Consider the following 23,071-nt stretch of genomic DNA (forward strand, 5'->3'; position numbering starts at 1 on the left):
CCCATCTCTTCCTTGTCCCCTCTCGGCTGGATCGGGGTGAGGCAGGGGGTGGTGAGTGTGTCTGTCCCGCCAGCTCAGCCTCCAGTTGGTCTGCTCCGGGGCAGGAGCCCACCTGACTCTCCTGCAGAGCTGCACGGCCTGCCTGGCCTCACTCATACCAACAAAGACTTTGGTTCTCCATCTGCAGACACATTTGTCTCGTTTCTTATTTGGTCCAGAACTTGGGTGGGAAGAAGGGTGATGTTATTTGGGTCCCCTCAAGACCTTGACAACAGATAGTTTTTAAAATAGCATTTTAAAGCCACCAATTTTCTCTCCTCCACCTTGGTATTTCCCTGATTTTAAACAGAATGTCGACTCTGGAGGCAGAAAGCTTGGGCTTGGATCTGGGCCCTGCCACGCAGTAGCTACGTGGCCAGGGAATGCATAGCTTCTGGATCTCCGATCCCTACAGTAAAGTACAGATAAAAATACTTTCCATTGATGTGTTTAAAATCGAATGAGATAGTTAATGAATGAGTAAGTGCTCTGCAAACTCCAGAGCGGGGTGCGCGTTCTGATCTGTTTCATGCAATCTGACACACATCCTTTCCCACCCCAGCGTCTCTGAATTGGGATGCGTCTGACAGCAAGTGCGGCATCCGGGCTGCAGTTGCCGTTGTCTGCTCACATGTGAATTAAAAAAAACAATCTTAGCATATGAAATCTCTAATCACACGTGAACTTGGCGGTTATTCCTGGTGCCATGTGGACAACTGCAGCCTTGACTCCCCAGTCCACAAACCACGTACGGACCAACTGAGGAAGGAGTAGGGGTTCTTGTTGCGGAAAACCCTCCCCCAACTTGTTCTAGAAGAGACCGGCATTCACACTTGGAGTGGGCGTCATCAGCTTGGAAGACACAGCAGTGGGCCCCTCTTAGCAGCAGCGCCCCGTCTTGTGGCTCTTGACGACCCAGAGGGTGACACTGCATGGGGGCTCACAGACATCGGCGCCATGAGTCGGGGGTGCTCAGGTGAAGGGGCTCTGATGGTGAGGACATTCAGAAATAACAGAGATTGGCTGGGGGCGGTGGCTCACACCTGTAATCCCAGCACTTTGGGAGGGAAGCCAAGGCGGGTGGGTCATTGGAGGTCAGGAGTTTGAGACCAGCCTGGTCAACATGGTGAAACCCCATCTCTACTAAAAATACAAAAATTAGCTGGGCGTGGTGGCACGTGTGTGTAATCCTAGTTACTCGGGAGGCTGAGGCAGGAGAATTGCTTGAACCTGGGAGGCAGAGGTTGCAGTGAGCTGAGAGTGCACCACTGCACTCCAGCCTGGACAACAGAGTGAGACTCTGTCTCAAAAAAAAAAACAAAAACAGAGATTTACTTACATTTTCCTCTTTTGTTTGTAAATATTAAGAAAAAACAGAAAAAGAAAAAAAAAAAAAAAAAAAAAGAAAAAGAAGCCCTTCTAAGTCTGTAGGAATTTTTAAAGTAATTTTATTTATTTTATTTTTTAAGAGACAGGGTCTTGCTCTGTGGCCCAGGCTGGGATGCAGCAGTGCAATCCCAGCTCACTGCAGCCTTGAACTCCTGGGCTCAAATGATCCTCCCACATTGGCCTCCCAAAGCATAGCAAATTTTAAAATTAAATTATAGATAATCAGAAAGCATTGTGTTAAAGTTTAATTGGCAGCATTTTAAATTCTTTCTTACTGGTCCATTAGATAATGGTCTCTGCCTTTGATGAACTGAATGTTGTATTCTAGGTAGATGCAGACAGATCTGAGTTCCAGTTTTAAGCTCAGATCTGCAGGTAAATAGTGGCATGAACCTGATTGCATTGCCTGGTCCCTCTGAGCCTTGGTTCCCTTATCTGACAGGGGGGCTGTATCTATTCTAGCTCTCTGGCTTGCAGGTGATGAGGAGAAGCAACCCTAATCGGCTGAAGCCAAAGAAAGGACTTAGATCTCGTTACTGCAAATCCCGGGGTGTAGCCTCATAACTGCAAATCCTGGGGTCTAGCCTCCCTCTCTGGTTCTTGTCACCTCCTTGTGGGCTTCAGTCTCGAGTTCCAGATTGGGGCAAGACATGGCCGAAGCCCAGGGCCTGCATCCTCCCAGATTCCAGCCACCTGGGAGTGTATCTGTGGTCTCTGCTCTCTGATGAGGTCCCAGGCCCTGCCATTGGTGCCAGGGGACTGCCAGAGCTGATGGGTCAGGCTTGCCCTGGAGCTGGGTGGAGTAGGCTCCATCCTGAGGTCACCCCACTGCCAGAAGGGCATGGGTGGTTTCCAGGGTAGGGAAAGTGTGTGCTGGGTGCCAAGACATTGAAGCCTACTGTGCCTGCTTCTGTGACAAGGCATGTGTGGCACCAGGACAGGCATATTCTCATTGAAGGGACTCAACAGGTTGAATTCTCCTTCCGCTCCTTTCCTCTCGCTTATGGTCATCCACTCTCTGGAGCTAGCTAGGCCAAGTTGGAGGGTGCAAAGGTGAATGGGGACACTGGCATTCCAAAGGGGACCTGATATGGTTTGACTGTGTCCCCACCCAAATCTCACCTTGAATTTCCACGTGTTGTGGGAGGGACCCTGGGGGAAGTAATTGAATCATGGGGGCAGGTTTTTCCTGTGCTGCTCTCATGATAGTGAGTAAGTCTCATGAGATCTGATGGTTTTATAAAAGGGAGTTTCACCGCATAAGCTCTCTTTTTGCCTGCTGCCATCCATGTGAGATGTGACTTACTCCTCTTTGTCTTCCGCCACGATTGTGAGGCCTCCCCAGCCACGTGGAACTGTTAAGTCCATTAAACCTCTTTCTTAGTAGATTGCCGAGTTTCGGGTATGTCTTTATCCGCAGCGTGAAAACGGACTAATAAAGGGCCCCTTTGCAAATACGATGGAGCCTCACATCCCACGGAGCCAGGCTCAGGCGCGTCTCTGAGGCAGGCTTTCTTTGTGAAGAGCTACCCTGCAAGGGAGCCACGGAAAGCACCTGGATTACATAGGAGTCTGCCTGGGGGTGGGGCGTCAGCATGTGTGACCTCCTTATTTTTGGAATAAGCTCATGTGTTTCTGCTCATGGGGGTCGAAAAACGACCTGCAGAGGTGCTTCGCTGTGTTCACCGCAGCAGAGTTCCCAGGAAACTCTTGAGCTAATTCCAGGTCAAATTCTCATCCAAAACGCTGGCTGCAGATGGCCCTGAATGCTGGAGTGATGGCAGGTCGTGACCAGACAGAGAAGACCGGGAGCCCTCCCGGGTTGATAGCGTAGGGGATTTATTTCCAGGATCACCACCCTGGACTTGCCAGGCAGAGGGCTGTTCTGAGCAGCGCTGGAGGACAGGGTATCTGAGGGCATCTCATTCTCCCAGCAGGACACCCCCACCTCTGGACCTCTATTGGCAATTCACCAGCTACAAAGGGCTCGCCCTCCCCAGTGCTGTTTGTGGCTTCGCTGCTCACGTGGGTCTCCTGCTTGGTTTGGAGGAAACCTTTGTGTGCCCGGAAGGCCACCAGTGGAGGCCAGCAAATGCTGCCATTTAACCCCAGCCCACAGTGCCAGCTGCTGTTGCAGGGACAGTCTTTTCCCTTTTCCAGATGGGGCTGAAAGTCATCGGCGTCTGGACCTCTCCCTTTTTCAAGGACAGTGGCGGTGGAAGGGGATGCTTTGCCCTGCTCCAGGAAATGCTCCTTCATGAGTGGGCACACAGGCTGTCCCCTGAGACTTCCACACTCTCTCTTTGCCTGGTGATGAAGGCCCAGGTTGGCAAGGTGTCTGGGACATCAGGGAGCCTAGGGTAGTGAGCATCGGCAACAGTGGCTACTCCCATTCCAGGGATTAGGAGGCCTGTGGGGAAAGACCCAACGCAAGCTGCCTCCCATGCACAACAAGGGGCTGCCCCAGTTCCATGGAGTGATAAAAACGCCCAGTTGTCCAGTCCCTGAGGCACTTTAACCACGCAGGACCAGCTCCATTTCCAGGACTTGCTCTAGGTATCTTCCCCCACCCTGCAGCCCTGGGCTGTCTTGGTCTCTGGGCCTCTCACCCTATGAATGCCATGGAGCTGGGTGCACTCTGCATATCTACATGTCATGGCCACCCGTGCCCCCGTCCCCAGGTGTTCACTGGCTGGTACCTTCCCCTGCTCTGTTCTGCAGGTTTCAGGCTGACAATAGGCACTGAAGTTCCAAGGGCATTGGAAATAGCAACCAGCTCGCCCTTCCTTCTTTCTTTCCTTCCCTCCTTCCTTCCCTTCCTTCCTTCCGTCCCCACGTCCCTTCCCTGCCTCCCTTCCTTCCTTATTTCCTCCCTCTCTCCCTCCCTCCCTTTGTCTTTCCCTCCCTCTCCCCTCCTTCCCGTCTTTTTCTCACCTTCCTTCCCTCCCTCCTTCTTTCTCTTTTTCTCTCTCTCTCTTCTTCTCACTCTGCCACCCTGGCTAGAGTGCAGTGACACAATCATATTTCACTGCAGCTTCGATGTCCTGGGCTCAAGTGATTCCTGCCCCTCAGCCCCTATGTAGCTGAGGATACAGGTGCATGCCACCACCACACATGGCTAATTTTTGTATTTTTTGTAGAGATGAGGTTTCATCGTGTTGCCCAGGCTGGTCTTGAACTCCTGGGCTCAAGTGATCGCCCGCCTCAGCCTCCCAAAATGCTGGGATTACAGGCATGAGCCATTGCGCCCAGCCCCGGCCCCTGCTTTAGGGAAAGGTGCAGCCAGATTATGACAGAAAGGCCTCTTAAAGCTGCCTCAATCATTTCTCAACATGCAAGCCCTGGCCTTCTCCGACGGGGAGGTGATAGACTGGAATGGGGACTCAGAAACCTTTCTAGGGGTGAAAAAATCCAGCTTTGCACCGGAGGCTGCATTGGACTCCGCTTTCATTACCAGTAGAGGGTCTTGACTATGAGTCGTCCAGGTTCTTGGAGTTTTGAACAAAGGATTAGACAAAATGACAAAGCAATTAAAAAATGAAGCAACGGAAGCACAGATTCACTGAAATGAAAGTACACTTCACAGAGTGGGAGCAGGCTCCAGAAAGCCACTCAAGAGTGCTGGTTACAGAATTTTCTGGGGTTTAAATAGCCTTGAGAGGTTTCCCATTGGTTACCTGGTTTACACCCTGTGTAAATGAAGTAGCGACCTGCAACCAATCTGATTGGTTGCACAAGGCAACCAACTAGAGGCTGAAGTGAAGTTACAAAGTTACACCCTATGCAAACACCTGATTGGTTGTGGGAGGGGACCAATCAGAGGCTGAAGTGAAGTTACAAAGTTTTACTCGTATGCAAATGAAGACTAGACCCATGACCAGTCTGGTTGGTTGCAGGAGGGGACCAATCAGAGCTACTTTCCATTTCTCATCTGTGATGCAGTAAGGGGGGTGGTGGCAAAGGGAGGAGCTTTTGTTCTCTCGTTACTTGGGTGTGGAAAGTTGAGGTTTTCCTTTTGATTCAGTTCTAGAAAGTCAGTGCAAATCAGCCTTAGGTGCCCTGCTTCTAGACCCTATTCTCCTGCCTCACTTTGGTCCTTTTCTTTTTTAGACAGAGTCTCGCTCTGTCTCCCACGCTGGAGTGCAGTGGCACAATCTTGGCTCACTGCAAGCTCCGCCTCCAGGGTTCACACCATTCTCCTGCCTCAGCCTGCCGAGTAGCTGGGACTACAGGCACCTGCCACCATGCCCGGCTAATGTTTTGCATTTTTAGTAGAGACGGGGTTTCACCGTGTTGGCCAGGATGGTCTCGATCTCCTGACCTCATGATCCACCTGCCTCGGCCCTCCAAAGTGCTGGGATTACAGGCGTGAGCCACCACGCCTGGCCCACACGTTGGTTCTTTTGACAAGATTGCAGATGGTGCTGGTTTCTGTCATCAGGAGGCATGTGATAATGTCTGGTTTCACTCTTTTTTGATGGTAGCAGCTGTAGTGGGTGTAACTGTGTCCCCTAAAAAGAGATGCCAAGTCCAAACCCCTGGTACCTGTGAACAGGCTCTTATTTGGACATCAGGTCTTTGCAGATGCAGTCAAGTTAATGAGATCATACTTGGTTAGGCTGGGCCATAAGCCAGTCGCTGGTGTCCTTATAAGAGAGGCAAATTTGGACACGTAGAAGATGCAGCAATGCACACACAGGGAGAATGCCACGTGAAGGTGGAGGTCAAGGCGGAGATCAGGGCGAGGTCAAGGCAGAGGTCAGGGTGGTGCCTCCATGAGCCCAGGAATGCCAAGGATGGGTGACTGATGACACTGGAGGCTGGGAGACAGATTCTCCCTTAGAACCTCTGGAAGGAGCCAGTCCTGGCGACACCTGGGTTTGACTTCTGGCCTCCAGGACTTTGCGAGAGTACCTTTCTGTGGTTCTGAGTCTCCCCATCTGTGGGACTTGGTCACAGAAACCAACAGGGCAGCCGTGATCCATTCACCTACTGGGCACTGCCAAACGGCGGTGTGCTAGTTCTGAATTCATTTCCATCCATTACCAGATTCACTGTATCTGGAGATGCCTCCTCCCATCCTTTATCCTTCCCACAGTAGCTGTACTTGAGTTTTATCTGGAACTCGACCTGTTAAGCCATAATTCCAGGCCTTCTGCACCCTTTAATCGCCTCGAATCTTTGCAGGGACCCGTGGAGTCGTCACTGCTGTTCTGAGAGGCAGTGCAGCCAGACACCACCACTCAAGTCCCATTTCTGCCACTGGCTCCCTGGGGACCTGGAATGAACCATGGCCTGGCTCCCTAATCAACTAAATCAGGGTAACGAGGGCTCTGCCTCCAAAGGCCCTTCCAGGGGAAAGGAGCAGAGGCCCTGAAGTGCCTGGAACTGTATCTGGCACGCACCAGGGCTCACACGTGGCCAGCCCTTGTCGTGAGGAAAGTGAGGCACGAAGGGGTTAAGCAGCTTACCCCAGGCCCTGGCCCTCGGCACCAGCAGCCTCCTGGACACATCGTCCTGCACCTTCTCTGGATCATAGCCTTGGGGCCTGTTGGGATCCGTGTCCTGCCAGGGGGGCCTTCTGCTTCCCCACTCCTCATGCTCCCCAGTGACATACCAGGGTCTGGGCCCAATTCCTCGACATCACACAATGTGGGTCAGTGGGTAGACCTCACAGGAGGAACGAGAAACAGACACAGGTCTGGGGTCAAGCCGTGGACAGAGGGGTGTACTGGGTGGGCCTGGTTCTCAGAGGGGAGATGGCACCAACCCTGCCATTCCAACTTTCCATGGGGGCATGGGAGAAATCAGCTTGGTCCTTTATTCGGCACTAGGCAGTGTCGGGAAATGACAGTTGCCCCGCATTTGAGGCCCGAGGCCTGTGGGGTTTGTGGCCCCCCTAACCTGGGTGGAGTCTGTTTGCTGGGAGAAGGGGAGCCCATGTCTCAGCTGGCACGGGGTCCCAGGTCATTTGGGGAGAGTCCTTCTCATTGCACTCCATGCTTCCCCAGTGACAGACGGAAGGATTATGTAAGACACTTGCAGAGTCTGAGGGATTAAGAAAAAGTTTGAAGTCATTACAGACACTCTGACGGCGCCGGCTGAGCCATGGATGGGCTTCCTGATGGCGCGCCTTTGAAGCTGGCCCTCCTAAGGGCTTTGTGCTGGAGAGGCAGACCTCCGGGCCGAGGTGGGGAGCCCACCCCGGTGGATTCATTCGAGGACCTAACCCCGTGGCCGCCTTCCTCCTTCCCAGGGTCCCTGCCTCCCTGCCCAGCGATGGTCTTAACTCACATGCACCCACCCCCGCCAGGGAGGTGCCCCTGCAAATCCTCCCGATGCTTTGCTAAGCAGCGCCCCCGTGCCTGGCCTTCCCTGCCAGTGTGGGCGGGAGAATGACAGGTAACTCCTCCAGCTGTCAGCACCCCGGAGAAGAACAAGGGATGGGGAGGCTTCTGTTCTGAGCCAGCAGGAGGAATGTGGTCTGCTCTTTCGGGGGGGGGTCTCAGCCACTTGGCAGCTTCTGTCTGGTTTGTTCTTAATGAAAACTGTCTTCCCAGCGTGCTGCCTGCCTCCAAAGTCCACAGCTTCAGGCCGGGTTCACGGCTGCACTCCCTGGCCCTGACCCTGACCCTGGCCCTGGCCGCACCCCTCCCCTGGCTGAGGGTGCTCTCTTCTCCCAGATACCCCAACCAAGGCCAGAGGAGCCCCTTGCCACTCCCTCCCCTCCTGGCCCATCAGCAATTCAGCTGCCGCATAAATCGTGTCTGCATGCTTCCTAAAGGGCCTCTGAATCTGCTCCATCCCTCCCTCCAGCCCTGCCACCCTGGGTGGCCCTGAGCACCTGCTCACTCATCTCCTGACTCATAGTGGTTTGTGCAACATCTCCTTCCAACCAGATGACAAATGCCTTTCTTAGCTGGGACCATCTGGAGACCTTTCCTAAGTCCCAACAGCTTGTAACCAGGTGCCATGTACCTCGAAGGTGCTTAATGCTCACCAAGCCCATCTCCATCACCGTCTCTTTTGGGAAACCTGTCCCAGCCCTCTGGGGAGGTGGGATCTGCCCCACCACCCTACCTGGGCCTGCTTTGGGAAGGAGTGCCTGTTGTATACGTGATCTTGGTACCTTGCTCAAGGCTTTTCCTGCATCCAGGCTTTGGTCTTCTGGAGGGCAAGGGTTGATTTTCATTCCTGGTGTCCCCGCCAGGGCTCAGTCAGGGCCATGTCTCTGCCGGCACACACAATGCTGGATGCAGGAATTGGAATTTCCTGGGGAGCTTGGCTCTCTTCTCCCAGGTGGGTGCTGTGATCAGGAGGTGGAGGCATCTCCGCCTTCTTTCTGTCCCCCCAAGGTTGTTATGTCACATGAGTCCCATGTATGACTTTGCCAGCCCACAGCCTCCCTTCACTCAGCACCAGGTCCACACCCTTCAGCCTTAAGTTTTCCTACCTGGGATGTGGGAGCTGCTTTTATCTAGCTTATCTTTCCCCTGACACAGGGTCATGAGACTGTGGAGCGGCTCTCCCGTGGCCTGAGTGTCCTCTGTGCAGCCACCGTAGCCAGTGCCTTCCGTGTCTACTGTATCAATGCGTGCCATCCTCATGCAGCCCTGACTAGAGGGCTCTTGCAGCTCCAGGGCGCCCTTCACAGAGAATGCTGTGTTGTCCTAATTTTGGAGGTGAATTTGGGCACTGAGAGGACAAGCCACTTACCCACAGAGCTAAGAAGTGGTGGGGGAGAATTTGAAGCCTGGCCTCGTAGAGAACCCGTGTGGCCAGTGTTGACCAGTGGTTGGGGGACAAGCTGGAAAAGAAGTCACTGCATTCATTTCCCCTCATTCCTGCCAAAATAAATCACCGGCAACTCAGTGGCTGCAAGTCACATGTATCTGTTCTCCTGTGGTCTGCAGATCAGAAGTCTGAAATGGGTCCTCGGGCCTTTTGGAGGACCCATTGGTCTGGAGACCAAGGGACAATCCGTTTCCTTCCCTTTTGTGTGCAGGCAGCCTCCTTCCTTCATCTGCAAAGCCAGCATGCGGCCTCTTCTCTCACACTCTGCCCCCTGCCTCTTTCTCAGAAGGATGCTTGGGGACCACGTTGGACCTACCCAGACAATCCAGGAAAATCTTCCTGTATTAGTCAAAGTTCTCCAAAGAAATAGAACCAACAGAGTATATATATTTATATCTCCATACACCTCTATTATCTGTCTATCATCTGTCTGTCTATCCATCCATCCATCCACCTATCTATCTGTAATTATCTATGTAATCTAATCTATGTATCTATGTATGTATGTATGTATCTATCATCTATCTATGTATCTATCCATCCATCTATCATCTATCTATGTGTATATCCATCCATCTATCCAACCATCCTTCCGTCCATACATCCATCTATTCATCCATCCATTCATCCACCCATCTATCAATCATTATCTATGTAATCTATCTTTATCTACCTATCTTTATCTATCTAATATATCATCTATCATGTAGCTAATCAGCCAATCTACTTAATATATCTATCAATCAATCAATCTATCTTATCTGTGTATGTATGTAATCTATCTAATCTGTCATCTAGTCAATCGGTCAATCTATCTCTCATCTAATCTGTCATCTAGTCAATCGGTCAATCTATCATCTTCTATCTAATCAATCTATCTTATCTACCTACTATCTATCTAATCAATTAGTCTATCTATTTATATATCTATCTGGATCTGTCATCTATCTAATCAGTCTATCTCTATCTGGATCTATCTATATCTATCTTCTAATTAGTCTATCTATCTAATCAGTCTATCTGTCTATGTGGATCTATCTATCATCTATCTAATCAATCAGTCTATCATCTATCCAATCAGTCTATTTATCGTCTATCTAATCAGTCTATCTATCTATCTATCTATCTATCTATCTATCTATCTATCTATCTAATCAATCAGTCTATCTACTAATCAGTCAATCAGTCTATTTATCATCTGTCTATCTAATCAGTCAATCAGTCTCTCTCTCTCTCTGTCTGTCTGTCTATCTATTTGGACACATAAGAAGAGATTTGGTATGGGAGCTGGCCCGCATACCAATGCGGAGATGGAGGCAGAGGAGTCCCATGATCTGCGGTTTGTAGGTCTCCAGGGTCTCCAGGGAAGCCGGGTAGTGAGTCCAAGACTCGAAGCCTGAGATCTGTGGGGACCACTGTCCCCAAGTCTGAAGGCCCGACCAGGAGCTGTGATGTCTGGGGCCAGCGGAAGATGGATGTTTCAGTTCAAGGAGAGAACAGATTCCCCCTTCCTCTGCCTTTGTGTTCTACTCAGGGCCTCAGTGGATTGGATGCTGCCCACATGGGTGAGGGCAGGTCTTCCTGATTCAAAAGCTAATCTCTTCCAGAAACACCCTCCTACACACAACCAGAAATGAGGCCTTACCAGCTATCTGGACCTCCTTGCCCAGTTAAGTTGACACACAGAATTAACGTCTTTGGGGTCATGATTCAGCTGGCCACAGCCCTGTGAGCTCTGCTTCATAGACATCCAGCATCCTTCTGTGTTCAGAGAGAATAGGGGACCAGGGAGGAGGCACCAGACTCTGAACCTTTGTGGCAAATGCCAGGCTTGCCTGGGCTAAAGGGCCCAACCTTCCCCGCAGCCTCAGGCAAAGCCCTGGCAAACCTGGTGCATTATTCAGCATTGTTTGTGGAGGGAGATTAAAATTGCATCTGGCTGTGGAAGCTCCTGCCCCCAACACCTGCCAGTGACAGAAGAGGCTGCTTCACAGAAGGCTCATTAAATATGAAAACATGATGTTGATTTCTAGCAAACTTAAATTACTTAAGCTGGTGTAAGTGGATAAATATTTCATGCTTCAGTTTATTAAGTTCCCACCAACAGTACGTCTGGCTGTACAGCCAGGGACCTCTCCAAATGCCTGTCTGTGGTCTCGGCCCGCAGGCCTGAGGGGAACCCACTCCTGGCTCCACCAATGGGTCTGCTGGGTTTTTGGGGTCATGCTTGGGCCCAGCTGCGAGTCACTGGGGTCCAAAGGGCTGCCCTCTGGTGCAGTTCCTGGCACAGTGGATAATTACCAAGACAGAGAAAAATACAGTGAGCAGAGAGAATAACAAGGGAGCAATGACTGGTAGTTTTGTTTTTCTTGGTGATAGAAATTAGAGCCACGACCGTTTGGGAACTTAGCTTCTGCCCTGCTCCTCCTCAGCAGATGTGCGGAAGCTCTAGTGGCTTTGCCTGCCAGGCCGTGTGCTGGCAGGGGGCGAGCCCACCTGGGCTTCACTTGTGATGTGTCTGGATCTCCTGGCTTCAGAGGTGACTGGACAGGGACGCCCATCCCCGACCCTCCCCAGCCCGTGCTGTGCTAGACCTCCTCCCCCAGAAGCTGCAGCCAGGAAGAGCCGTCTGTGTCCTAAAAACTGTACAAAGGACTGGTACAGCAGGGAGCAAGAAATGGACACACTAGCATGAATTGTGTCCCCCAAATCTATGTGTGGAAGGTCCTAATCTCCAGGACCCATGGGCGTGGCCTCATTTGGAAACCGCCTTTCAGAGGCAAGCAAGTTAAGATGAAGCCATTAGAGTGGGCCCCAAGCCGGTGGGGTGGGGTCCTTATGTGAGGAGGAGATTTGGAGATACACACAGAACATGAACACACAACACACAACATACACATAACACAACACATACAACACATCATACACACCACACACAATACACACAACAAACAACACGCACACCACACACGCAACACACAGCACACAATCAAACAACACACACCACACACCACATACATCATACACACAACACACATGCAACACACACAACACACACGTACACACACTACACAACTCACAACACACAACTCACCACACACCACACCCACCACACACACACACACCACACACCACATGAACACACTGCACACAATACATGCAACCAACACAACATACACCACACATGCAACACACCACACGTACACACAATACACAACACACCACACACACACCACACACAACACATCACACACACGCACACACACACCTCACACACAGGGAGGGTGCCGGGTGAGGATGGAGGCAGAAACTGTGGCGATGCCTCTATGAGCTGGATAGTGCTGCTGTTGCCACCAGCCTAGGAGCTGGAGAGGGGCCGGGACAGCCTCTCGCTCCTGCCTCAGGAGGTAGCAGCCCTGCACATGCCTGAACCTCGGGTTTCTGGCCGCAGGCCTGGGAGAGGACAGACTCCTGTTGCTTGAGCCCCCAGTGTGTGGTGCATTGTTGCAGCAACCCTGGCAGATGGAAACAGCTGATTCTGTTCCTTCTGGGAGGAACGGAGGGCGGAGGGGATGTGGTGGTTGAGTGTGTGGAGAGCTGGCTGGGATTTGAGCAGTACCTTTGGGGTTGAGAAGCTGAGGCAGGTCCATCATTCTTCACAGCCACTGGGCTGTTGGGTTCTGGGTACCAAACAGTGTCCAAGGTGCTTCAGGGACTCAGACAGCCTGAGTGGCACTGCCATTGCCCACTTGACTGGCACACAGAGAGGCGGAAATTCGCCCAAGGTCACAAAGCTGGCAAAACACAGCTGGCATATGAACCCAGGCTGCCCAACTCTGGGAGCCCTGCTCTTGGAGGGCAGAGTGGAGAACGTCCCCGAGGGCATTTTCTGTCCCTGGAGGCAGAGGTGACTTGTTAGCCACATGGTCTAGATGGCCGCCAGGCTCTGCAGCCTCAGCTCACCTGGAGAGTGGTTCAGTGTCCTGTGGCTCTGTGGGTAACAGTGGGTACAGGGACCACTCCCTCCTGCCCCACGGGGGAGGCCACATGGGGACCCACGCAGGTTGCAATTCCTTCCCCGCAAGAAAGAGGACTAGCAATCACTTTGGTCTCAGAGTCCAACCCATTTCCAGCCTGGGCCATTCCATTCTCCTGAGGTCCCTCTAGCAGCTTCCATCTGTCCGTGGAGCTGTCACTGGGTGACTCCCTACACTCAGCTTCTGCAGAAGCCCTTCCCAGAAATAAGTGGCCTCTTTCTGCTCCTTCCACTCCATCTGAAAGCGAGAAACACATTCCTCCTAAAAGCAGCATTTAGATCAGTCAGTTGTTGGGAGACAGTTCTCCATGAATATTTCACAGTTCTGCATGGTCAGTTCTGGCCCTCTGAGCAAAGGGCACTGGCAAACTAATAGAGTAGCAAGACATTCACTTACCTTCCTGATGAATCAACGTAGGAGAGGATTTGTTTTCTTCTAGAGTTGAGATGAGGTCTCCGCATCAGGAGGGGCCAGTGGGCAGATAAGCCAGCCACCCTCTATAAGCCCCAGGTCTCATAATTTGGGGGTTCCTCCCTGGGGTGAACCCTCTGCACGTGTGGGGAACAACCTAGTTTGGCCACGTCACTCTGCGGGCATCGGGGCTGGGAAACTGGTGTTAAGATGCTGCTTCTAGGCTGCTTTTGCTCTGGGTAATAAATGTCTTGTTTCTCTAGCCCAGGGATCTTGTGTCTTTCTGCCCAAACACGCACGTAAAACTGGCAAGTTAACGGATTAGCTTGCGAACAGGGTAGCCACTGAAAGAGAAAGACAGGGGCCCTCTGGACTGGTGAGAACTTGAGAGAGCTCCATGGGAATTAGTAGCAGATGTATTGGCCAAATCATATGGTCTGCATGGGGATATGGGGGTACCTGGCCCCCCACTTTGTTGTCTGTTAATTAGCAAGGGTTTGGGAAGTAGATGAACGCTGGATGCTGGGATGTGAGGTTACAACACAAAGCCTAAATGGCATATTTGGGGTTTGTTTTCTTCTCCGGTTGGGGGAGAAAAGGTCTTGGAGTCCCCACAGCTGATACTGGGCTTGGGATGAGCCTGGAAAGATCAGAAGTTTGTTTGTTGGTTGCTTTCTACTCCAGGTGGGAGGAGAAAGGGTTAAGTGTTTCCCAAAACTGTGTGGGGCCAAACGCCGGGCCACAGACGTCCGTGGTTGAGCCGCAGGCATCTGCCGTGCTGCTCAAACCTGAAGGTCAGTCGGTCTTGCACAATGGCACGGAGATGCTTTCTCTGCGTCTCCCCGATTCACTGATGCCCCTCCAGCCTGGCCTCAGATACTGTGAGGGTTAGGGAGGAGGCCAAGGTCTCTGTTCCCAAGGGGGAACCAAAGGCCCTACACACTCATCCAGATATCCTGGGGAACTTCAGGGAGGAGAGGGATGCAGATGTTTGCAGTTCTGTTGGATGTGGGCACACGAGTCCCCCTCCTGCGTGGTCCCATGGAGGAACGGGATGCTGCCTGCAGGGTGTGGCTAAAGGCGCCACGGAATGTCAGCTGAAGCTGTGGTGGCATGTGAGGGGCAGGAAAAAGTCTGAGCCAGGACACTCCGTGGATTCTGTGAGGAGCACGGGGGAGGAGGCAGACCCTGGGACGAGGCGCCAAAGAGGAAATTACCTCTTCACTGCTCTATTCCCCTCTCCGTCTCCTCTGCCCAGCCTGGAGATAACATGGTCTCCTGGAAGCTACGAGTATAACCTTTTTTTTTTTTTTTTTTTTTTTTTTTTGAGATAGAGTCCTGCTCTGTCGCCCAGGCTGAAGTGCAGTGGCACGATCTCGGCTCACTGCAAGCTCCGCCTCCCGGGTTCAAGTGATTCTCTCACCTCAGCCTCACGAGCAGCTGGGATTACAGGCACATACCACCATGCCTGGCTAATTTTTTTTTTGCATTTTTAGTAGAGACGGGGTTTTGCCATGTTGGCCAGGCTGATCTTGAACCCCTGACCTCAAGTGATTCTCCCACCTCAGCTTCCCAAAGTGCTGGGATTACAGGCATGAGCCGCCGTGCCTGGCCAACTGTAACTCTTGAAGTGCTGAATTTAATTGATAGGGTTTGAGAGATAATTGCAGTAAAGAGAAAAGAAAAAAAAAAAAAAAAAAAGCCAGGCATAGTGGCTGACACCTGTAATCCCAGCACTTTGGGAGGCCAAGGTGGGAGGATTGCTTAAGGCTTGGAGTTGGAGACCAGCCTGGGCAACATAGCCAGGGGAAAACCCTGTCTGTCTCTATTAAGAAAAGAAAAGGAGAAAAAAGGTGTGAGGGACATTGCACATCCTGCCTTTTGGGCCCATGTACTGTTTCTGCTGCTTCTGCAACATCAATTGTCATGGGAGCTGATGTGTTGCGTTGTGTTATGTGGTTGTCATTTTCCATCTCATAAGTGCCAGAGGGGATTATCCAGATCAGCGGAGAGCTGCATTTCTTTCTTTTTCTTTGTCTTTTTTTTTTTGAGACAGAGTCTCACTCTGTCGCCCAGGCTGGAGTGCAGTGGCGCGATCTCGGCTCCCTGCAACCTCCGCCTCCCAGGTTCAAGCGATTCTCTGCCTCAGCCTCCTGAGTAGCTGGGACTACAGCCACACGCTACCACGCCCAGCTATTTTTTTTGTATTTTTAGTAGAGATGGGGTTTCACCATGTTGGCCAGGCTGGTCTCGAACTCCTGACCTCAGGTGATCCACCTGCCTTGGCCTCCCAAGGTGCTGCGATTACAGGCGTGAGCCACCGCGGCCAGCTGGAGAACTGCATTTCTTCGTGTTTGTCCTGTTTGCAGGGCTCTCAGTTTCTTCAGTCTGTAGATTTGTCTTCCACCAAATTTAGGAAGCTTCACCAAATACCATTACTTCCTCGAGTTTTGCTTCAGCACGGCGTTCTGACTCCTCCCGTCCTGCAACCCCAGAGGGCACAAATGTTTGGCCTTTTTCCCTTTATCATCCCAGGAGCTCCTGAATCTCTACTTTTTCATGATTATACTCTGTTAAGAATTGACAATTCCTATTAATCTAGTTTCAAGTTCACTGTCTCTTTCATTTATAATTTCTCATCTCCTTTCAGCTCATCCAGTAAGTTTTTAAAACGAATTTTCAGTTGCTGTATTTTTCAGTTCTAAAATTTCCCTTTGGGTTTTCCTTCTCTCCTCTGTGTTGCCAAAGCTTTCTGTTTTTCCTTTTGTGTTAGGGGAGTGTGCCACTGTGGCTGGAGCATTTTTGTAACAGCGGCTTTAAAGTCTTTGTCAGACAATCCTGAGACTCAGGTTATCCTTTCATTGGCCATGGTTGGCTTTGTTCATGTGAATTGAGATTTTCCTGGTTCTTTGTATGCCATGTAATTGTGGATTGTATCCTGGACATTTTAAACATTCTGTTACGAGATTCTGAGCTTTCATTAAATCCTTTGGAAGACGCTGTGATTTTTGTTTAAGCAAGCGGCAAACTTAGTTGAATTCCAGCCGCATGTTTCTGCCACCTTCTGTGGGTTGTGCTTCCATGGGCAGCTCAGTTTTCAGGGCCTTTGGAGCACTTTTTAGGTCCATCCCACATGTGCATCATCGAGTAATGGGCCTTTGAACCGAAAGGTGGTTCAGTTCTTGAAGTCTTTGCCATGCTATCTAGGATCAGATTCATGCCACGTGCAGCTTTCAGGGTGATGGTGGGACCAGGAATTCATATATAATGGTAGGTGGTTGCTTCCCAAAGCTTCTCCATCTCTGCAATTGTCCTGATAACACTTTGGCCCATTTGGTCCTTTGACCCAAAACCTAGGGCTCTAGTGACCCTGGTGTGACATGCACCTGTGTGTGTCAAACGGTGGAGAACAGAAAAAGGGAAAAGAGCAGTGGGGTTTGCTGTGCTCTCTTGGGATTGCAGATCCACTCATCAGGGAGAAAGCTCTGCTCCCTCAGTGTTTCAGCTCTTGTGGGTTCCTGTTGGGGTCTCTGCCAACACTGACACAGGATTTATTGGGGGCTGGAGTGTGAGAATAGGAAAAATGTGGAACTTCCATGTTTTCCCTGAGCATTGGGAGGCCTCGTTCATGTCTCTTGAACCAGAATGACAGGGCTTGCCCTGGAGCTTTCTCTGTGCCAGCACCTACCTTTGTTTTTCAAACTGTGTTGTAGTCAGGCCAGGTGATCCTGGAGAAGAACATGGTAAATCACCACCAGTTTGGTGGTACTTTGACATCTGGTTTTCTTTCTCAGTCTGCCTGCTGCAGTTTACTTTTCAGAGTCTGCCAATAACTGGTCCATGCATATGTTCAGGTGTCACAGTTGTGTACAGAAGGAAAGACCGGGTGGAATGTGCTTACTTCATCACATCTGAAGTTGGAATCCTTCCCTTTATGTTTTTAAAGATAACTTCACTGGGCCAGGTGCAGTGGCTCACACCTGTAATCCCAGCACTTTGGGAGGCCAAGGCGGATGGATCACTTGAGTCCAGGAGTTCCAGACCAGCCTGGCCAACATGAAACCCCGTCTCTACCAAAAATACAACAAATTAGCCAGGCATGGTGGTGCACTCTTGTAATCCAAGCTACTCTGGAGGCTGAAGTGGGAGAATCGTTTGAACCTGGGAGGCGGAGGTTGCAGTGAGCTGAGATCATGCAGCTGCACTCTGGCCTGACCCTGTCTGAAAAAAAAAAAAAAAAAGATAATTTCACCGTACGGAATTGTAGGTTGACAGTTTTTGTTTTTTGTTTTGTTTTTGAGACGGAGTCTCACTTCTCACTCTGTTGCCCAGTCTGGAGTATAGTGGCACATACTATATATAGTATATATAGACCCACTGTCTTCTTGCTTGAATCATTTCCCTTAAGAAATCTGCTGTCATTTTAATCTTTGTTTCTCTGTATGCAACGTATCTTTTTCCTCAGCTGCTTTCAGGGTATTCTCGTCCTCACTGGGGTTAAGCAGTTTGATTGGGATGTGCTTTTATGTTTCTTGTGTTTGAGGTTCATTGAGCTTCTTGAATTGGTGAGTTTCTGGTTTCTGTCAAATTTGAAACATTTTCAGCCATTATTTCTTCAAATAGTATTTCTGCTTTCCCTCTCCTCCTTTAGAGATTCCAATTACACGTATCTTAGGCTGCTTGACATTCCCAAACTCACTAATTCTCTGTTAGTTTTTTTAAAATTATTTTTTTTCTCTTTGTGTTTTGTTTTGGATACTTTGTATTGGTATGTCCTTATGTTCAGCAATCTTTTAATCTGCAGTGTCTAACCTGCTATTAATTCTATCCAATGCATTTTTCTTTTATTTTTTCCTTTCTTTTTATTTATTTATTTTTATTGAAACAGAGTCTTGCTCTCTTGCCCAGGCTAGAGTGCAGTGGTGCAATCTCAGCTCACTGCAACCTCCACCTCCCAGGTTCAAGCAATTCTCCTGCCTCAGCCTCCCAAGTAGCTGGGATTACAGGCTTGTGCCACCATGCCTAGCTAATTTTGTATTTTTAATAGAGACGTGGTTTCTCCGTGTTGGTCAGGCTGGTCTTGAACTCCTGATCTCAGGTGATCCACCCACCTCAGCCTCCCAAAATGCTGGGATTACAGGCGTGAGCCACCCCGCCTGGCCAAAGTTGTAATAACTTGTTAAATGTTCTTGTCTGCCAATTCTAGCATCTATGTCAGTTCTGAGTCAGTTTTGATTGATCTTTCTTCTTGCCATGGGTCATGTTTTCATGCTTCTTTGCATGCGTAGACTGTTTGATTGGATGTCATTGACATTTTATTTATCTATTTATTTTTTGAGATGGAGTCTTGCTCTGTGGCCCAGGCTGGAGTGCAGTGGCACAATCTTAGTTCACTGCAGCCTCCACCTCCCAGGTTCAAGTGATTCTCCTGCCTCAGCCTCCTGAGTAGCTGCAATTACAGGCGTGTGCGACCAGGTCTGGCTAACTTTTGTATTTTTAGTAGAGATGGGGTTTCACCGCATTGGCCAGGCTGGTCTCAAACTCCTGGCCTTAAGTGATCCGCCCGCCTTGGCCTCCCAAAATGCTGGGATTGCAGGCGTGAGCCACCGTGCCCAGCTGACACTGACATTTTATATTGTTGGTTGCTAGATTTTTGTTGTTGTTGTGATCATTTCTAAAGTATTCTTGAGCTTTGTTTGGCAATGCAGTTAAGTTCCTTGGGAACATTTCGATCTATTCAGAGCTTGCTTTTAAAAATTTCAAATCAGTGTTTAGTCTAGGGATAATTATTTCCTATAAAGGAGGCAAGACCCTTCTGAGTAGTCTACCCATGCCATATGAATTCGAAGATCTTCCTCTGTGGCTGGTAGGAGCAGTAGCAACCCCCACCCCTGTGTGAGCACGGGGAGCTGCTTCCTCCAATCTTTTCGGGTGCTGCTTTGCCCAGCCTTGAGTCATTTCCTTGCCTACATGCACTAATTGTTGCTTTGCCGAGTGCCTGGAGGGGACCCTCTGCACATCTCCAGAGCTCTCTGTGTATTTCTCTCCTGTTATGTCCTGTGAACCTTCCTGCTTTGGCTTCCCTGTACTCGGCTCTGTCTCCTCCACTCAGGGAGTCTCTTGGTCTCAGCCTGGGTTCCCCGTCTCTACACCACAGCCTGGAGACTCACCTGACAGGAGAAGCCTGGGCAATCTTAGGGCTCACCTTGTTAGTTTTTCTCCTCTCAGGAATATCTGTCCTTTGCTGTCTGGTGTCTCATGGCCTGAAAACCATTGCTTCATACATTTTTTCATGTTGTTTTGGTGGTTTGGTTGGGAGGGTACGTCCCATCTCTGTCACTCCACTTGGCCAGAAGCATTAGTCTCTGCCTCATCATTTAATCAGGGTGAAAATGTCAAGAAAATAACACTAACATTTACTGAGCACTCCCAACATGCGGGATGCAGTGCTAAGAACTTCATTTTTCTTATCTGTAGATTCGTCACATTGATTTGCATAAGCTGATGATATTAGGACACCATTTTCCACATGAGGTCCCTGAGTGTTGCAGAGGCCACGGAGCTAATTAGTAGTAAAATCGCCACTCGAGCCCTGGTCAGTGGGCCTCTTGGCCACACCACTGTCCTGCCCTGTTGGTGGGCAGGTGTCATGCTGCGATAGGAAGCTCCAGGAATCTCTTTTCAGGGGCCATTCCAGGACACCGAGGGCTTTTTTTGAATGGAATTTGACAGTACTTTCTGCGGGTCTTCAAAAACAGAGGTGACCCTTCTCAAGAAGCTTAGAGTAAACTTCTGGTGATAACCTTAATTTAGTCATTAACTTTTTACTTCCTTATCCTGTTGTGTGGTCTTCCATTGACTTGAATTTCTCCCAGGGTTGGACGTATGAAGGGGCCATAGAGGTCTGGCCACAGTGGAGACCCTCTAACTTTACATGTGGGGGCCTTTCTCAGGAGTTGGTAGCAGAAGGTCCAACGTGAAATAGCTTAACCACAGAGATCTGTTATCTCATGTGAGCACAGGTTCTGAGGCAAGGTGGGCTGCAGGCACCATGTGATCAAGGCTGTATCTCCCTTCCCTCCACCCTGCCTCCCCTTGTCCTCAGGCAGCGCCCCTCACCCTTTAGGATGGCCGCCTGCCTGCTGCAATGAGGGGAGCTTGCTCATTCACACCTGGTGGGAGAAGGACAGGTGGAGTGAAAGTCCTTCTCACCTCTCTGATTGGCCGGCCTAGGTCATGTGCCTGCTCCTGGACCTATTAGAGGTCCCTGAAGGAGTCTGTGTGCTGATTGGCTGAAATAATCCCTGGCAAGGAGGATGACGTACTGTGATTGGCTAATTGTGCGCTTAGCCTCCCAAGTCCATGGGCAGTGCGGAGAAGGGGCCAATCCTTGTGGTTTTGGGCGCCAAACCCAAAACTGGTTCCTATAGGGAAGGAGGGAGTGGAGAAGGCAAACGGAATGGCTGGTGAAGCTGTCAATCAGGCAGAGGTGGACGGTGCAGCAGGTGGAGAGCCAGGCCTTGTCCCGGGTCCTCCAGCACCTCACTGTGGGCAACGGGCAGTTCCCAGCCCGGGCTCCCTTCCTGCTTCTGCAAACTGAGCTTGCTGCACAAGACAACTGGCATTTCTCAGGTGCACGCTTGGTGCTGCCTCAGCACGATGTGAAGGCTGCGCGTGCACAGTCCCGTCCCGGAGCCTCCCGACTTCCCTTGGGGAGGGGATTACGGTCACTTCAGTTTAGAGATAAGGAAACAGGCCTAGAGAGGTTAAGAAACTTGCTCCAAGTCAAACAGCTGGTCAGCAACAGAGCCGGGGCTGACGACTGTGTCCCTGGTGCAGGCCATGTCCCTGGCATCCCTAAACCAGGACATCCACCTGGCCGGGACAGGAAGGGCAGCGCCAGGGTCTGAGGTCTCCTCCATCCGCTCCCTCAGGACCTGCCTAGAGTGGCTGACTGAGAAACTCACAGGAGGATGCGGCATGACGGATGCCTTCAAACTCGCACTGGGCACACACAGGCAATTCCTCTGTGGAAAGAGATGAATTCACAAAGGAGAAAGTGTGTAAAATATTAAGAAGACATTAAGTGGAGGACACGTGAACCCCTGGGCAGCGAGTGCAGGAGGCGGAGGCTGTGCCCCTGGACGCTGCAGCTGGGCTGGAGCCCTCTCCCTGGCACCGTGGAAACAGTAATATCAGAAACAACAGAGTCCTGGTTAGCGGCGTGCTCATGCCATGTGCCTGTCAGTTCTGCAAGCATTTGTTGGATGTGAAGGTTGACGTGATGGCCACGCTGCCCACAACAGGTCAGCACGTTCCCAGGACTGTCCTGAAAGGTGGGTTCTTTTTTTCCCATTATCCAAATAAGGACAAGGACTCAGAGAAGCCACGTAACCTGGCTGGGAGGAGGGTTCAATCTGGGTCTTCCTGTCCCCAAGCTGCACTCTGGACCCCCCTCCTGAAGCTGAATAACTGGGGTCTCCCCCGGCCCCCTCCCCACCTCGCTCTGCCTGGGACACGTGGCTGCGTAGGGCTTCTATGCCCCAGAAACCAGGTGGCTCCTCTCCTCCTAGTCCCTCTCCTAATTGTTGTGTTGCAAGCAAAAGGGTGCAGACAGCTGAGGCTCCTCACTTCCCGCTCCAAAGCTCAGAACCTCCCTTCCCTCCTGGATCCAACAGATGCAGCGGCCACTGCTGCCCGTGCCTCTCAAACTTGTCACCCACGGATGCCGGGAAAAATGCACATAAAAGTAAGATTATGTTATTTTTTGTAAATAAGTGATGCAGTAACTCAGATCTGATTTGGGCCGTCAGCCCGATCCGGCAGAGAGAGAGAGATGGCTGCTGAAGCATTTGCGTGTGTTCTCAGGGAACGTTTATTGTGGAACGCTGGGCTCCAGTAAAACTTTCATATAAATTATTCATTATGGAATTCAGATGAAATGCCAAAAACCCTCCCACTAAGGGACTGCCTTTTTATTTTTATTTTTATTTTTTTACTTCTGAAGAGAGAGTCTTAGCATCTAACGCCATCAGATGATACTTAGTGGGGGGAAATGGATTGGTCTGCAGAGAGAGTACTGACATTTTGTGCGGGTCTCTGAGGACATTTGGCATTTCTTAAAGGAGCCAGTGGACCGCATGCTAATGTCCTGCCCAGGAGCTCTGATTTTCTGAGGGGCACTGGGAGATGAGAGTCCCTGTCTCTCTTGCTGCCTGTAGTTGGAGAGGAAAGTGGGTGGCGCCTACAGCATAGCCCTCTGAAGCTCACAGGGCACCCTTTAGGCCCAATATAGTGGGTCTGCTCTGGGAGAGAGTTGGGGCAGGTGCTCTCTCTTTTTTTTTTTTTTTTTGAGGCAGGGTCTTGCTATCACCCAGCCTGGAGTGCAGTGGCACTATCTC

General features: G+C 50.6%; 1 long non-coding RNA gene across 3 annotated transcripts in view; it reads left to right on the forward strand.

The window, feature by feature from the left end:
• LOC103888364 overlaps nucleotides 1-23,071 on the forward strand; it is a 46,658-nt gene that overhangs the window by 15,378 nt on the left and 8,209 nt on the right. For all 3 annotated transcript variants that reach the window (XR_002520769.2, XR_002520768.2, XR_652855.4), the window contains exons 2-3: nucleotides 21,605-22,006; nucleotides 22,349-22,419. This is a non-coding gene — a long non-coding RNA (uncharacterized LOC103888364). The remainder of the gene's footprint in view (nucleotides 1-21,604; nucleotides 22,007-22,348; nucleotides 22,420-23,071) is intronic.

The sequence above is a fragment of the Papio anubis genome, chromosome 1, assembly GCF_008728515.1.
Source record: "Papio anubis isolate 15944 chromosome 1, Panubis1.0, whole genome shotgun sequence".
Taxonomy (NCBI): Eukaryota; Metazoa; Chordata; class Mammalia; order Primates; family Cercopithecidae; genus Papio; species Papio anubis.